Here is a 14,300-nt window from a genome sequence, read left to right on the forward strand (position 1 = left end):
ATAATACACTTAGAGAAAAGTTTTTTCTTGTAACTTTTTTCACTAGATGTAATTATATTTTCCAACTACTTTTATTTTTATATAGTACTTCTTTTTTTTAATTTAAAGGTAAGTGTTAGTTACAAAGATAAAAGGTGTTAGGTATATCCTGCAAAACTTAGAGTTATTGAATGTCAATGAGTAAAGCTGAAAGGTATATGAAATCTTGGTAGTTGGAGCGTTAAGGTGTGAAAATATTATAAATCTGAATTTTATTTATAAAATGATTGAAAGAGAAACTGAACCTACAGCTGTAACTTATAATCAAATAACAAGAGAAGTCAAGATTAAATATCTTACAAATAAAAAGATCACGAAGAAGTTTCAGTTTGATTACAATAAAAGGATGGTACTAAAAAATAGGGAGGGAATAATTGATACCTTACCTTGGAGAGACTAAAATTGAATATGCATGGTTTTGTTACAATTATCAGGTAAAGGATTTTAATGTTCTGCAGTCCATTGAAATAATTTAAAGTGGAATAAAAAAGATGTGAACACTAAAGTCAATATTATTTTAAAGTGGAAATTATTTTAAGAGAATTCAAAGTCAAAATAATTTTAAGAAAAATTTTAGGTGATTGCTCCAATTCATCACCCTTACTACACAACATGCGCGTGCACACTGATACATATATATAAATATATATATATATATATGCTTTTTTTTCATCCTATGGGAGGTGAATTCAATCAAGAATCCTATTCAAACTATTCCCTCTTGAATGAAATTGTTTGAATACATAATCAAAGTGTCATTCTAATGTAATGGAATCATCTAATTACCACAAGAATATTAATTTGAGTTCAGAAATTACAACAAAAAAAGTGATTTTTCTGCCACCCCTTTATGAAGGTTTCATTATGACCAAATTATCTTAGCTACCTAAGGACATTTAGTTACGCAAAACATTTGCCTACCTTTTGAGTAAAATCTTGTGATAGGGACCATTGGCCTGTATTCAACCAGTCCTTAAACCAATATAGACCAAAATTAGATGGTATCATTGCCTTCATTTACAGATATTTATATATATATAAATGTTTAGAAATAAAAAACTAATTGGTCACTTTTTGTCCATTCTATAAAATCTTAGTATGTATTTATGTACTCTTTGCCATATTCATAATATAAAAATGGAGGTGCATCCATTTTTTTATATTGTGTGGTGGATCAACCTGTCACAAATGCTCAATTTAGATTGATTATAGCCATACTACCGCTCTTCCAAGTGCAGCAACTGACAGCATATGCAACTCCCTCTGCAAAGGAAGTGCATTGCAGCCTCCACTAATTAGGGATCCCATCAGGTGCAAACCTGCTAGACAGAAGATAGCACCATATACACATATACATATACATATATATATAGCACCACTAGATAGAAGAAGCACCATAAGTGGATTGACTGATGGAGAATCTTGTCGGGAGAAGGACGCAAATATCTTACTAATTTTTCAAGGAATAACCTAAGAAAAAATACCATTCAAACCCCAGTCTACAAGAAATAGTTTGCAATCCCCAACTCCAACTCCATCGATCTTAAAAAACTAAAATTAAATATATAACCATCATTAAATAACCCGCCTGATAATTAGAAAGACCCTGCAGCAAGGGACCGATGTCCAGGCCCTGCGATTAGTATGGCGATAAATATCCCCTGATACCCCTGTGATCCGATCTGAAGCACAGCATCACACAACAATTACTTGTTACTTTACACTTCCAAATTCTTACAAAATTGCTTCCTTTATAAGTGATTGACTAGTTTATTTAATTTCTTGATTAAGATTCAACTATAGTCTTTTATGTCCTGACTAAACATTTTTTTTTCAAAAACTAAAAGTAATCCTGTTTAAAACATTACTGTTTGATAAAATTTAATACTAAAATATTTACTGGAAGTAATGGAAAAGATGAAAGTTTTCATTTTGCCTATCATTTCCAATAATTAGATAATCTTCATAATTAAAATATGTAAAGATATGAAACTATTTGTTTGAGTCAGTTTGTCAGTTATTGTAGTAACCTTTCTTTTTTTTCTGTTTAACCTCCCAAACCACTGTAAGGTGGTCATTCAGAGGATGAATGAGGATGGTATATATGAATGTAATTGATGTGTAGTCTAGTACAGTCTCAGGTCGACCATTTGTGAGATGTGTGGTTAATTGAAACCTAACCATCAAAGAACACCACTATCTACAATCTAGTGTTCAACTCTATATAAAAGTAAACCGCCTTTATTTTATTGGAATCAACTGCTATTGGTAGATGATTCTGATACAATGACAGTTAAATCTGATCACTTACAATTAAAAAGTTCATTGACAGTTAGTCAAGAAGGTACTTTTAATTTAAAAAAATCTTTCTTTTAAGATGTTTCTCTTTTAATAAGATAGACACCTTATATAATAATGCATACAACAGTCCTTAATTCTATTAAGAGTATCCCATCTTTCATTAAACTAAAAATGAAGGGGACAAGTATCTCCTGATATCCTTTTGATCCAATCTTAAGCGTAGCATTAACAAATCAGCACATGAAGATTACTTGTTACTTTACAATTTCAAATTCTTACAAATTGCTTCCTTTATAAGTGACTGACTACTTTATTTAATTTTTTTGATTATGATAAGAGAATTTCTTGACTTTGATAACTGACAAACTGATTCAAATAGACATTTCTTCCATATTCAGAACAAGTTCCCCTGAAAAAAAACTTTGAGTAAGTCATACTATCTTTTTCTGATTAACCTCCAGAACTGCCGTAAGGTATTACTTCAGAGCATGAATGAAGATGATATGTATCGAAGTAAATGAAGTGTAGTCATGAACAGTCTCAGGTCGATGTGTGGTTAATTGAAATCCAACCACCAAAGAACACCGGGTATCCACGATCTAGCATTCAAATCTGTATAAAAGTAACTGCCTTTACTAGAGTAGGTCATACTAGACTTAGTTCATTGTACATGTTAGCAGGAGAACAGAGAGCAATATGTGAAAGCTAAGATTCATACCTCACAGTGGACGTGTAATAGAAGAGTGCATGTTATACAGAGACTTCAAAATGAGGCTAAAATTAACCAGAATTTGGCGATTGATTTATCATATAATGATAAAAGAAGAGACATATATTTTAACATTTAATGCTTTTCATATTAGGATAATTACTTGTTAATGTTTTGTTTATCTGTGTTTTTGTGTTTAGACTAAATTCTTAAATATGTTTTTTTAATAATTGTGGGCTCTTTACACTTAGTAAAGAGCCTGCAATATAGTTTTGATGAAATTTCTAAAGGAATGGATTATATGTTTTTAAGTGGCAAGTGCCTTATATACCCTTATCATCTTGTGTTTTTCTGAGGTTTGATTGTTTTATGATGTCTGTTTGTCTAGATGATTTACTTGATAAATTTGGTTTTTGACTTAGTCACTTATTTTAATGAATGTTGGAAAGTTTCAATTTGTGACAAGGGCCAATTACCAAAGTAGTCAATGCCCACATACTAAAAAAAAAAAAAACTAAAAAAATACATATGAAGTTATTCAATAATAATAATTATAGCCATTATTAAATATTTGATATATATTTTCCTACCTCTCGCCATATTTAACTAATCGAGGTAGATAACATTAAATAAAAAAATAAAAAATTCCTACAATAATTAGAAAAAATCATAACTACTATTATAAATAATAAAAAATAAAAAGTACCTACATTATATATAATACAATATCACTATATAAAGCATTTATTACATAAATGCCAGTTAATTTGTATAGATTGTATAGACAATCCATCAATCAAACTGATCGGTTTATTTGTTGAATTTTAATTGTAAAAAACAAATCTCTATCAATTAATCTTTTATAAAATGTAATTAATCTATTACATCTGATTGCAAACTTAAATATATTATACTGATAAACAATGTAGAGAAAGTGGAATATGATAATCAACGTAGTCATAATAGCAGCTTTTATATGTGTTCAATTATTTTGTTATTTTAGAAATTTTAACTGATGTTCACTGATCAGTTAACCTCCCCCTGGTGATTAAAGTGTACTACATTTCATCCTATTATGTAATTATATAGTTTTCCGTTTTAAGCTGTATTGCTGATAAATGCTATTGAGTAATATTTCTTAAAAATGATGTTTTTAAATACTTATTTACTTTGGTGTTGGTATTTTTCATTTAATAATTTTGTAATTTCTATATTCTGGCACCAACTTACCATATTTATTGTTGCATCTCATAGTTAGGTATTTATATGGTCTAAAATTATATTCAACATGATGAATGACTTAATATTTACAGTTAAGATAATTCATCTTTATATTAGTGCATCTAGCCAAAGTGTTAAATGACATTATTCCTAACAATTCTATGGAGATATTACTAAACATTATTTTAAGTATTTTCCTTAAAACTCTTTTGAGTTGTTGCAGAATATATTCTGGGGCTAAATAATACATGTTATACTGTAATTTATAATACTTTAAACTAATGCAAAATAAATAACCCTTTTTATATGTACTGGAAAACAATCTTCTTCTTTATAGATTTTTGTAAGTATGATTCTGAGAATATTTGTTAAGTGAGAATATGTGTATTTTATATCTGCATCTAAGTATATCCATAAAAGTTTAATATAGTTATGAAAGGTTAGGTTTACAATTTACAGGTCAGTATTTCTTTTAGATAGTTTGTAACTGTGGCATTGTAATAATTTGTGTGAGTATTTGTATTAAGATTCTTAAATATGATGAATTTTAGTTTAATTGTTATTAATCTTTATTGAGTCATTGAAAAGTACTCTATGTTTAAATCAAGAATCCTCTACGTCTGATGTATTAGTGTATTTATATCCTTATGTACAGTAAACAATTGAATATCATCAGCATGTAAAATATTACCATTAACAGCTAAATCCGCAAAATAATTCACATATATATTGAAAAAACATTGGAGATAGAATACTTCCTTGGACAAGACCAAAAATTGTACTAGTCTGCTAATAAAGTTTAACACAATAACATTAATTATTCTATATTTAAAATGATCAACCATTAAATTCAGTAATTTATCTTGAATTCCCATGTTTTTTAATTTATTTATCATCACATCATATTTTATATGATCAAAATCTTTACTTAAATTTAAGGTGACTTCCACCACAAATTTATTATCATTCAAAGCTGTGTATACAGAAACAGTAATATTCTCAACAAAATTTATCAAGCTTTTATCTGGAATAAAACCATTATTATTGTTATTTATTAATCTGAACTTAATAATATCTCTTTTCAATTGATTATATATATATTCTGTTCAAGTAATTCTATAATTATATTTAGATCCTATGAGACAATAATTATTATAATTGGACATTAACCCATTCTTGTAAACAGGCTTCAAATGTCTTATTTTCATTGTTTTAGTAATAACAACTCTTTCTATAATTTTATTTATTAGATATTTCAGGACCAGCTTTAGATATGAAAAATTATTCTTTATTTCTTTACCCCTAATCCTATCAAGCCAAGTAGATGAAACAATGTTAAGTTTATTTATCAGATTTAACAGTGATTTTTCATTCATTTTATAAAAATACATATTAATATATTTATCTTGGTTAGTTCTTTCTGTTTGAAAATCTCCAGCCAACTTAATTTTATGATACTGTATTTCTGATTGTATTTTATTATATGTTTCGCTAAAAAACTCAACTACATCACAAATCCCATCTTCCTTCTCCAGTTGAATGTTGTTTATAATACTCTTTAAAATTGTAGGTTTTTGCTTCAAATGAAGAAATTTATTAATTATTTCCCAGGATTTTTTTGTGTTATTTTCATTTTGAGAAAATATCGGAAAGTAATAAATTCCTCTTGGTAAGTTCAGTTTTACTTGTCATTTGATTATCTATTATTCTAAAACTATTTTTAAGGTTTATGTTATTTTTATCTTTCTTAAGTTTACACAAAATTAACTCTTTAATTAGTTGTATGCATTTCATCATTTATCCAGGGGTTATAATAATTATATAATTATATTTTCCTACTTATTTTGGATTTATCAAATATATTTTTAATTTCTTTTACCATTTCTTCATATACATGTTCTAGATTAGTGATATCAAGAATAGGCCACCTATTTTCAGCCTGAATGCCTTCATTAAACTCTTTTGTAATAATGAATTCTGTTGTTATTTGTTTTATTTGATTTTTATTATATTCCTGCCATTAAGAATAATACAATCATATAATGATCAGAAACATTCCAACCAAACACAATTAAAACATAATAACACAAATTAAACATAATTATTCAAGGGGTGTCTTATATTATTAATATGGTCCAAGCAGAGAGGAATCATATTCTTATTGTATATTTCTTGTCTTATCAGGCCTTTTATTGTCCCCATCAGACAACTCCCATCTGAAAATATCATAAAATAATTAACTATAAATGTTAGAATTTATTAAAATATATCACATATCACTAATCCTGTAGTGTTTTGTTCATCACAAGAAGATGTTATTGTCATCTGATTAATTTAAACAAATTTAATTTGTCTAGCATCAAGTTGATCAGTTAGCTCTGTCATTTAATAACTAATACACATGAAAGTTTAAATACCCAATAATTTAAGTTATAGGAATTTTAGTTTCGTACTTTATTTATTTACACGCTATTATTTTTCTTTATATACGTTGCACAGCATTTTATTCAGTTTAGAATTCTTATAAAATATGAATGTTATGGCCATTTTATTCATATTGGGTTTAAACAAATTATAATATTATAGCAAAATAATGGTATTAAGTAAAAAATTTGTGTCTTTTTAATGAAATTCCTATACTGGATGGTTGTATCAAATTATCTTTTCCTTTATTTTTATTTTATTAGAATTTTTTTATAGTTAATTTTTTTTATTTCATGGCAACAGTAATAAATGTGGTTTTAAATAATACTGAAGTTATTGAACTTAATTAGTTTACTTTTATACAAAAATAATATATTACTATTTCTTAAAAAAAAATAAATACAGATCGTGATGTATGATAATTATTCACTTATTTATAAAATAATAAAAAACAATGTGAATTTATTAAATCATTTATACCCTATAATAAATTTGAAATATCTTAAATTATTTTACTTTTTCATGAAAGTAATATTATAATAATATTATTAATACTACCATACTTCTAGGTAAGGAACTTCATATTGTTTTTAAGTTAGCTAGGTAGGTAGGTTGAGATAAATGAAACAAAATTGACCAAAGTGAAGGATATAATATGGAATTCTATCCGTAGGTTACCATCTGGCAATATCGCAAAACAATATACCCTCCAGAACTTTTTATATAACCAACCCAACTCATTTAATACCATTTCTCGATGTACCATTTCATAATATATCTATAAAATTCTGATATAAGAATAGAAATTTCATGTTAAAGTATGTTTTATTTGTTCCTAATTGAAAATTAAATAGCCTATGTAACTTAAAATTTAACCAACAGTTTATCGTTTAATTATTAATATTTTTTAACAATTGGAATATCAGAGTACTGTTTCATTCTGTATAATCAAAGTTGATAATATAGATTCGCTCAAAATCGGTAATATAATTTTATATATTAGATATTTTTCTAAAAAATATTTCATTATCGATATATATTTAATATTATTCCTATGAATATCAATTGGAAGAGATCGATTCTGGTATTCCTTAATTATTTTCACAGCATTGAGTTAACTAAAAATGCAAACATTAATTACAGATTAGTATTCAGCACAAAAAAGTTGTTCATATAACCTATATATTGAGTAGATTTGTAATAATTTATAATTATTACGACATAAAAATAAATTATTATATTTTTCTTATATATATATGTTACAGTAAGTTTCCGGTGAATTTGATTATTATTGGAAAATAATCCTCCAGTGTTGGAAAATAACATATATAATTTTAATGTTAATTAGACAAGGTTAGCGAGCGTAACTTATGTTTGGTTAGATTATGTTGATTCTGTGTACTTTACCACTTAGTTGGTAGTTGGATTTCAATTAAGCACACTTCTCAGGAGTGGTCGACCTGAGATTGTACAAGACTACACTTCATTCACATTCATGCATATAATTCTCATTCATCCTATGAAATAATACCTTACGGTGCTCCGGAGGTTATATATATATATATATCAACATAACTTAAACCAAACATAACCTACGCTCGCTTTGCTCGCTAACCTCGACTAATTAACAGTTATATCTTGATTATTTAAATAATATATTCAGTATATTACTGCTTATAGTCGAGTTATTTTAATATGCAAAATGACCGCTATATTTAATGAATTGCTATATATTTATTAAATTTTCCAACACAATTGTAATTATGCATAATCACCGGATTAATTTGCCGAACCTCAGGTACTGATTCAAGACACCAAAATGAGAAAAAAGTTCATATCGACTTAAGCCCTATTTTGCCTTTATTTCCTTCTGGTCGCCATTTTGTGATTTTCAAAAAAAATAAAAATTCCTAAGAAAACATTTTTCTCAGGAACGGGTAACCTACATTAATTAAATTTAACAAATCTAAGATATTTTATTTTTAATAATTTAGGGAAAGAAGTAAAAACAGGCAAAAAATTATCAGCTTGCATTACGGTGTGCAAGCGTACAGCCAGGTTAATTGTTTGCAATAACTCGATTGTTTGTCAACGGATTTTTTCAAGTCAGGTGTCATTTTTTTTCAAAATAAAATGCTTTATAGATTTTTTAATAAATAAAACTTGATCATACAAATAATTACAAAGATATTGAAGATTAAATGATTAAGATGGCCGCCATTTTGAAATTTTTGAAGGTGACTTCAAAATTCTTTATTTTGTAGAATAAATTTTGTAGTCATAGATTTCCCGAATTTAATTAAAGTAGGTTATACGTACCTGACATATTTTTTTTTAAATCCCAAATTTCGTCTAGAACATTGATTCCCAAAGTGGTCCAGGTGGACCCCCAGGGGTCCACGGGAGACTCGACGGGGGTCTACGTTGGCGTGACAAAAAAATGGGGGTTCACAATTCGTAAGCGGGGGTCCACGAAAATTCATCTGGTTTCGATAGTGAAGAACTAAAATGTTTGTTTGACTTTGCGTATCAATCTAGTACATCCCTCCCATTAAAATTGTAACTATTTTGTGATTGTCATTGTAGAAGTTACATTACGTTATTAATGTTTAATTTTAATTATATTACGACATTTTATTATATTACATTGCAATATGATAACAATAATAATAGTGTAATGATTACATATTTGAATAAATGCAACACAAAAAATATACTATTTTTTTTTACTTTTTACCACTCTGAATGGGAAGTTTTCTAAATAAAATAAGTGAGAATTGATTGCTTTCTTGTGCTGTGATAGATGTCAAAAATGTAAAGTTGGATGGAAGAATGTTTTTTGATTGGCCAACTTTACTTTTTGACATCCACTAACAGCACAGTCAATCAAAAATTAACTAATCAATTCTCACTTTTTTTTCGGAAGCTGTTAGTTCGTGGAACTCAGCCGTAACGCAAATTTTCATAGTTAGATCTAATCTTCACATTTGGTAGAAATGTAGTTGCAGGGGGTCCACTGGAACCAGAAAAATTTTGAAAGTGGTCTATGAGAAAAGTAAGTATGGGAACCTCTGGTCTAGAACAAAAACAGAGCGAAGTACGACTTTGTCGATATGTACATTTTTATTCATTTTGGTGTCCTGAATCAATACCTGAAGTTTGGCGAATACGTTACGGAACACCCTGCATATACACACACGCGCGCGCGCACACACACACTCTCCTCACACGCTCACTCTCTCTCTCTCCTCTCACGCTCTCTCTCCCTCTTCCCCCTCTCTCTCTCTCCCTCTTCCCCCCCCTCTCTCTCTCTATATATATATATATATATATATATATATATATATAGTGTGTGTATGGGCAGTCTCACTCCAAATTACGGTTACATTATCATGTATACTATTCATATTTTTATATAATTATAAAACTTGAGGCAAATTCCTTACACTTGGCGGTGAACTTTTGACTTGTTGGTAACTCCTGTTTTGACCGTTTATCATTGCTACTCTCCTTTGGCCTCTCTTTTTTGTACACTCAACTAAATTTGTAAAATTTTTTAGCAATTAATCCTTCATCGTATTATATCTCTGCCAGTTACCATTTATATTCTTAAATGTGATTAAAGTTCTATTCTGTAAATTTTCCTAAATACATTCACTTCTTTCAATCTTCTACATGTCCATATTTCAAATATCTCCTATCTTTCTTTTTCCTTATTTCTTAGTTTCTTTATTTCATGTACAACCTGATGAGGTATGTTCAAATCGTAACATCTCACAAGCCTCTTCGCATTTAACTCCATCTAATAAATAATAATTGTTTCTTTCTGTTAATTGCTTATTCACCATTGCTGTTCTTCTTTTTTGTTTCGTTTTCAGTTTTACAATTTTCTTTTCAAATTATTACCTAACTTGTTTAACTTGTTCAATTTTTCTTCTGCATAGATATTCAATGATTTATTTTCTTTTATCTTCGTATCTTTTTTACTACTCGTTTTCATGCTATATTTTGGTTTAATATCATCTGAGGTTGAAATCATCTTACGGGATATTTTCTCTAATATTTAAAATATCATTTCATTTTGCATGTTTCATAAGTGTATTTACCTTCATCCTACACTGTTTCTTCATTCTCTTTTATAATATTTTTCATCATAATGTAAATAACAACCCGATTGCTTATCACACGGTAATAAGTAATACCCTTGCCTCCTCTTCCTAGATGAAACCATTCGGTTTGTATTTGCCTTTATTCATAAATGTTTTTTTATTATTTAATTAATTTTACTGTATTTCCAGTCTACTTTGTAATAATATTCCAACGGATTTATATTATTTCCAATGTTTTATACCATTAGACATGGTCAACTGTTTTTCCATATATATAAAATTTCAAAGCGGCTGGTCAATAATTTCGATTTTTTATATTTTTTTTATTGGGAAAATTATTTATTCAAAAATCTTTGCCAGGCCTTCCTTTTGCTATGTAGATTATATAGCATAGTTTAGTCTAAAATCCAACCTATATAACAAATTTAATCATTGGCCTAATGTATTTTGCATAACATGTGATGTCCTAGAAAACTCGTGATACCGAAGAGCTGGAATGATTTTTTATGACCAAGGTGCACGCTGATTAAATAGCTATTTGAAGTTTCTTCAAACTTCACGTTTGAAGTTTCTTCAAACTTCACGTTTGACGTTTCTTCAAACTTCACGTTTGACGTTTCTTCAAACGTCTTGGACTAGAATGGAGTAGAACATAATTATGTTTTAGAAATTTTTTTTTCAAATATTTTAAATACTAAATGATATATATATTTAAATTCTTTACACTGTTAAAAAGTAACAATTTCAACAAAATTTAAGAAAAAATTAAATCGTCAATAATGTAATTAATATTAAATAACTGGGCTTGAATTATCTAATATATAGAATCTTTTTATTTTTTTTTTTTGTAATTTTACTCCGGTAATGGAATACTGTGATTAACATATGCACTTATAAATTTCAATTAATTTTTACTTTCCCGAGTATGTGTCGATTGCCCTGTAGCATCATAACTATAAATAATTTTATAAAATTATTTATAACATTAAGGGAAGGGCCCTAAGTCAAAAATACACAAAAAAGTATAGAAAATTCTAGAAGGTGAATGTCCTTTAGTTGGTCTGTATTTTCGTACTAAACCTCCGGACTGGCTCAAATTAAATGCTTCAAATATTGCTAGCAAAATTTATATATATATATGTTAGTGCATAGCATTTATCTGACGTAAATATGGAATGCATTCATTGAGAGTTTTTTATATCATAATTGGTACTTTGTTATAAAACCATAAATTGGTTCCAGAGTTATAGCCAAATAGAATTTTAATTAATGAAATATTTGGATCTTACAAAGGAAAGGCACATCGGTTTGAATCCGGCTTTATCCCCTTTTTTTAATTTTTTTAAATTTAAATATATTGATTTATTAATAATTAACCTCTGAATTTAAAATTTGTTTTACAATAAATAATAATTCAATCATAAAAAGAAAAATATGAAAAAATATCAGAAGTTATTAATGAAATAAAATTTGATGTTCTTTTCATTTAAAAAAAATGTTTATATGTAATTTAATAGGCGTACAAGGAAGTCATGTGGTGTTCACATCAAATTTTTTAGTCAAGTAACCGGAGGCAGGTTAAGCAAATCTCGTCGCACTTACAGAACAGTAGCAGTAGCTGTGTTGCTTGAGGAGCCGCTGCGCTGTACACCTTCACATCCCTTAAAAATTGTGCGGTGTCCACATCAGATTTTTTAAAACATGAATCATTATATAAAAAATTATATATATATATATATCATATGGCATTCAAGATCAGTCAATATAAGATAAATTACAAATGTAAATATAATGTACATATATATATGTCTGGTATTGATGGCATTAAATTTTTGGACAAAATTTAAAAATGAAAAAAATTTTTTTTATTATCTTCAATTTTTGTATAGTGGTTTTAAAAAAGTAAGCTATAGTTTTTAAAAGTATTCAATGAGTTATTTAAAATACAAAAGATTAAAAACAATCGGCTTTAGTGGTTGGGATATTCAATATTATTTCTAAACAGTTTTCGCCTTATATCTCCAAAACCCGTTTACCAACAAAAATTTGAAATTTGACACAAATATTTATTTATATTTAAAATTTGGTTGCATAACTTTCCCGGTATTGTCTTGACAAATTTTTGTTTTAAATTTATTATAAGAGTTTGAAATGTGAATACTTAATTATGCAAGAGTAAAACTGCAAAAAAATATCAAAATATTTCGTAAGAAAATTTGGATCTGATTTGACCGCTTGCTAGTCAGTACCTCATTAACAATTTTAATAAAATCACAATTTGAAAAACAAATAAGGTATCGTAAATTATAAAATTCAAATAATTTTTTTTAATTTTTAAACAGGGTACCAAGAAATCCGCGTTATTCGTAAAGTTCCCCATATCAGCTACTTTAGTACTAGACACAGCTCGATTTTCATTATTCAAAATTAAAGATAGAAATTGATATTTTATATACAGGTTCCATCAGTCCTCATGTTTTTTGGAGTTTTAAAGTTTATTTATAGGAGTAATTATTTATTTCAATAATTTTCTCCATTTAGAGGCAATGTTTTCAACAAGGTTGTTAAAAAAAAGTAGGGATAAACTAATACCTCCTTATCCGTTGGGATGAAGCTGATTATATATATATATATATATATATAATTTTTTTTTTTTGTAAACGTGGTTTTAAGATATGAGGCAAAAACTGTTAAAACCCACGTACAGTAGTACATGTGGGCTTTTTCTTAAATAAATTCATATGAATCATGTTGCTTGTATATTGCGTTTGGTTACGTAAGAAAAGAGTTATTTATAAAATCAAAAAAATCATTTTCAATATTCGTAGATAAAAAGAGAAAAATTATTAAAATTTGTAAGAGTACAAAACGGACAACGCAAATAATGCAAACCCAACATAATCTTCAGGGACCATTTTTGGAATTTAAAATATTTGTTGAGATCCATTTGTCTGCATTACCTAAAAGATTATATTGTAGGTGTAAATACTCGTAGATGGGACACAGGCAAAATTAACAATCCTTAAAATTTTTAATTGCAAATAAACTATATAATTATTCTAATTATATATAACATGCAGATTCTGGATATAGGACCTCCTTTCCCATTTTTTTTATTAAATTTAGTCGCTCCATCTAAGTAAGGAGTCAATGGAGATTCCTAGAACTTTAATGAGGCTGCTTTTTTTATTGTAATAAAAATTGTCTCGCTTTCGTAATTTCACGTTAAACGAAAAGGGTTAGCTTAAATTACAGTCTGAACCACTTTAACTCTCCACTTGAATTGACTACAACTGTTTTCTAGTACGCTTATATAAAGTAAGGTAAAAGTTTATCTCAAGAAGGAGAGAAAACATAATATATTTCTAGCTTGAAGAAGCTATATAAATTTTTTATCTTTGCCACTTATTATTATACGTAATTTAATCTTGGAAATTCATAAATCCATTTATATTTTTTGAAATTTTTATTCTTTTTAATAATTTTTGAAATTATTC

The 14,300-nt window shown here is 27.6% G+C and overlaps 1 protein-coding gene across 1 annotated transcript in view; it reads right to left on the minus strand.

Annotated features, from left to right (window-relative positions):
* Positions 1-14,300, minus strand: part of LOC142330199 (alkaline phosphatase-like) — an 887,512-nt gene that overhangs the window by 771,512 nt on the left and 101,700 nt on the right. The gene's annotated exons all lie outside the window — the stretch shown is intronic.

The sequence above is a fragment of the Lycorma delicatula genome, chromosome 9 (genome assembly GCF_047948215.1).
Source record: "Lycorma delicatula isolate Av1 chromosome 9, ASM4794821v1, whole genome shotgun sequence".
Taxonomy (NCBI): domain Eukaryota; kingdom Metazoa; phylum Arthropoda; class Insecta; order Hemiptera; family Fulgoridae; genus Lycorma; species Lycorma delicatula.